Here is a 4286-nt window from a genome sequence, read left to right on the forward strand (position 1 = left end):
AAAGGTAGGGTCGACTGAAGGGTCAAGGACATTTCAATCCTACTTTGTTGTCGTTTGAGGCAGGGAAGTTATCCCCTCTCAATTTTTATTTTTCAGTATTTTGGTACCCCTAGTATCATATTGTCTCCTGTTTTCTATTTATTTTTTATTTCATCAGAAATAATGGTCAGTATTAGCCTGGCTGACGCGTCCACAATCTCGATGAGATGGTGGTCTGGGAACTAGGTGTGCATTTTCTCGTATTTGAGGCGTGGTTTACGAATGCCTAGAGCCGTTTATTGGGCGCTACGAATGTCTATCAAATGACGTCAGGTTCTTCCCATGCTGCTTTGCGCGCGATTCATAGCCAATTGTATCACTTATACCAGATGACGACAGAAATTCGACGAGGAAGAAGAAAAAAATGGAAAATAAAAGTAAACTTGCGCTCTAAGCTACTTAAACTGACAACAAAGTAGGCCTATATGCTATATTCTACATGAATTTTTATGTTGTAGAGTTGTGAATTTATTTTAATAATGGAGAAATTGAGCAGCCTTGCTTTGTTGTCTACAGTAGTAGATCAACCCTCATCTTACTTTGAAGCTCCCAGCTCCCAGAAGTGACGTCAACGAAGCTTTAGCAGCAGAAAAGCTATCAGGCTTGTGTTGATGATAATAATAAACTCCTGGACTATGTACAAACTTCCAAATGCATCGTTTTGTGAGTACAGACCATATTTGTACAACTGTAGAAGTTTGGTGTCATGACATGTGATTTTAGTGTGGTAATTTTGGAGATACTGCCAGGGTCCGTTAGCGCTTGTACTAAGCTATTACTCAGTAACTCAGCTGATGTTCAGCCAATATCGGAAAAACTTCGGGTGGGCTACTTGGCTGGATGTCACGGTTCAAATGACCCTAGGGTGAATCTACTCCGAAACACTTTCTAAGGCTGCATTGAACGGTAACGTTGTGTCCGCTCTACAAGCTTCGGTGTAGCGCATAGACGTCGTCATCGTCTTGCTGCCCCCCCCCCCCCTGTTCTGTGATTGGTTCCCAAACTCTAGCAAAAATAAGGGCGGTGGTTTCCAGGCTGACTTTGCAGTGAGAATGAAATCGAGCGCAAAGCAGCATGGGAATTCCCAGGCTAGGTCAGTATGGGATTTAAAAGATTTCAATTCTGTGCCAAACCACAGAATCATAGAATCATCATAGAATGATAATCATAGAATCCTATAACCATCAACAATAAATTCCTGATCACAAACCTCCATCTAGCACTGACTCACTTTGAATCATCGGGAAAGAATGGGACTGATGGTCATCTTACATTTATATGCTCTCTTGCTTGTCAAGGTGCCTTTTTTAAACTGTAGTGTACCCATTCTGAATCCAGCTGCTGACCCACATTGTGTGCCTTTTTGCACAAGTTATCTCCTGATTTTTCTTTTTGTTACCGGGCAACTTACCTGTCATAACTCAGTAAATGAAAGCAGCAGTCTACACACAAATGCACGGGCAATCACGGGCAGTTCTATTTACAAGAAGGCACAGAAACATTGAGATGAGAAAGGGCTGGGCAGGAGCTGGGGAAGCAGCAGGAATACAGAAGATTTGAGAGGGAAGCTGGAAACTTGAACGTGAGAACTGAACTGGTTTTGCACATGGGAGCAAAAGCTTAGGTTGATAGCTTAGGATTGGGGCCAAAGCAGACAGGGGAAAACTCAGAAGATCCAGGCAAAGATTGATCCAAGAAGGCGAAGCTGAGTTGAGGCAACATGACGCAGGAGTAACCTGACTGAGACGCCTTTGGCAGCTACAGGCACAAAAGAACAAAAATTAAACAAGAATACATTGCTAAATAGATTTAAAGACGTTCCCTGAGCTACTGGTTACCACGTAGAAAACAAAACATGATCTATTCACCCTGGCGTTTGATAGCTAGAGAGGTGTTCTCATCATGAAAGTCGGACTTTTGTAACCCAAACAATATCCATAAGATTTGTTTCCAAATTGCATCAGGCGTGTTTATATAATCTTTGAACTTCTGACGCTGTGTTTTGTGCCTTCAGTATCTTTATGGCAGTCTTTTGCAAAAAAAAAAACAAACATAAATCTAAGAGAGAGAGAGAGAGAGAAAAAATTCAAAGCTGTCTTCTGCTTTGTGGGCACGAGTTGTTTAAAATTTCAAAGAAGCTGCTTGGACGTTTAAATGGCTTTAGATTGTTGATGGAAGACTTGAGCAGTTTGACTATTTATAAGATTTGAAATTTGCTCTTGATAATCACCTGACCTTTCCTGACAGTGACAGTGATCAACCCATCAAACTAACTGAGGAATGAGACATTGCTAACAGTCACCTAATCTTCCATTAGTGTTTCATCTTTAACTTTATGCTTTTTGAAGATCAGTTACTTTTCAACATATACAACCATTCACATCTAAAACTTTACAGGGCTTTTAAGCACTAAGACTATGTCTATGTGAACCAAATGTCAGATAGATAATTATTTCTCCAAGTAATGTGCTCTGTGAAAAGAGCATTGCTCCTTTTCCTTGTTACCATCAACTTGGCTGAATCACAGTGGTAAAGCACACCAGAAATGTGTCATACACAGTGCCCACTAACAAGACCGTAACAAGCAACCCACTCACCTCAGTCTCTGCAGTGACAACCAACACCTACCCTTTTTTCTGTCTAAAGTTACTCTCAATCATGATACACTTACAGAGTTAATCTGGGGCAGAATAAGTGGACAGAGTCACAGTTTGTAACCGGACGGGAGTGGCTGAATGCTATCTGTCACGGAGGCACAAAGAGATCCTTGGCCCTTAACTGAAGAGACCTGCATTATTCATGTGGACACCCAGAGCATCAGTCCAACCATCAGTAGCAGCACTAAAAGGAATGTGGCTAAGATAACTTTTTTGCAATAGTGACAGATGGAATTTTTCAGTGACCAGATGAACATTTAAACTTACAACGAATGGCATTTTGCTTCTCTTGCCTGTGCGAGGAAAGGGAACATACTAATATGAACTGTATCAGCATTATTAATGATTATCACAAGATATGTTTTCCTAACTCATTCAATCTGGTTAATAATGTGATTGTGGATGAAAAGAAGAGTATTCCTGTGTCCTCCAACAAAAAGCACCTGGTTTTGCGAGAAACAATAAATATACTTGAACGACAGCTTTAAACTGCTGTAATTCTGCTGTCTTGACAACAAAATTGCTTGAACATCTCATTAAAACTGGATATGGTCAATATATGTAATGATAGATGAAAGACATTTTTTTGTTACCTTTTTAGCAATTTCCACTCATCTTCAGGGCCAGACTTTCACCAGTTCATAAAGAATGAAAAGCAGAATCCTAAATGAACAGCATTTTATCAAGAGATGAGAGAAGTGTTGGCCATCAGCCAAGAAATTAGGAACAGATAGGAGACTGTAAATTAGGTTCCAGGTGAGCTTCAATTTCCTACTCACCCAGTCAGACAACTTCCTGAATTTAGTTTACTGCTTTGCCAGCAAGTTACCAAAATCAGGCACTCGCTACAAGAAGAAATAAGAGATTTGTTTGATTATTGTTTATTGTCAGGTTTTGTTTTATCTTATTTTATTATATTCTAGAATTACTGCTTCACAGTAGTTACACATTGGGCAAAATTCCATTTTACATTGGTGTCTACAGGTATTCGTTATTTGTTGCAGAAATCAAACTGGCTGTTTTTTTGTGGCATGTTTTTTTCAAAAAGTATAATATCAAATGTAATAAAACTCATATATCTCCAATAAATCAAGAGCATGTCAGTTCTCCGACTATCTTGACAGCTATTTATCACATCTGCTTCAAACTTGACAGGTATGTATTGCTGGGGACCGGAAGTAGGGCTGTGTCAAGTTTAAGATTATTTATACAAGTACTGGTTTTGGATGGTCTTATTTTTATCTTTTTCTGTTCGTGTGTTAGGGTTAGGATAACATCTAAGGCAAATGTATGATGTTGTTAATAAATGAAAAACAAATGAGAGGTTAATTAGAATATGATTGTTTTCTCTTGGATTTTGATTTAGATCTTCTAATATTTCAGCATCTCTTTTTTTGTTGTTCACCATCTAGAACAAACGAACACACAGTGGAGTTTTTCTTCTGTATATTTTCCGTGAATTAGATACCAAAACCATAAAGAAAACTTAGACAAATTTTAGCAGAAGTGCATAAAAAATGGACTGGATTACCAATGGTACATTTTTTTATGGAATACTATTTATTTCTGACATTTAACATATTTCACTTA

This window comes from Odontesthes bonariensis, chromosome 1 (genome assembly GCF_027942865.1).
Source record: "Odontesthes bonariensis isolate fOdoBon6 chromosome 1, fOdoBon6.hap1, whole genome shotgun sequence".
Lineage (NCBI taxonomy): Eukaryota > Metazoa > Chordata > Actinopteri > Atheriniformes > Atherinopsidae > Odontesthes > Odontesthes bonariensis.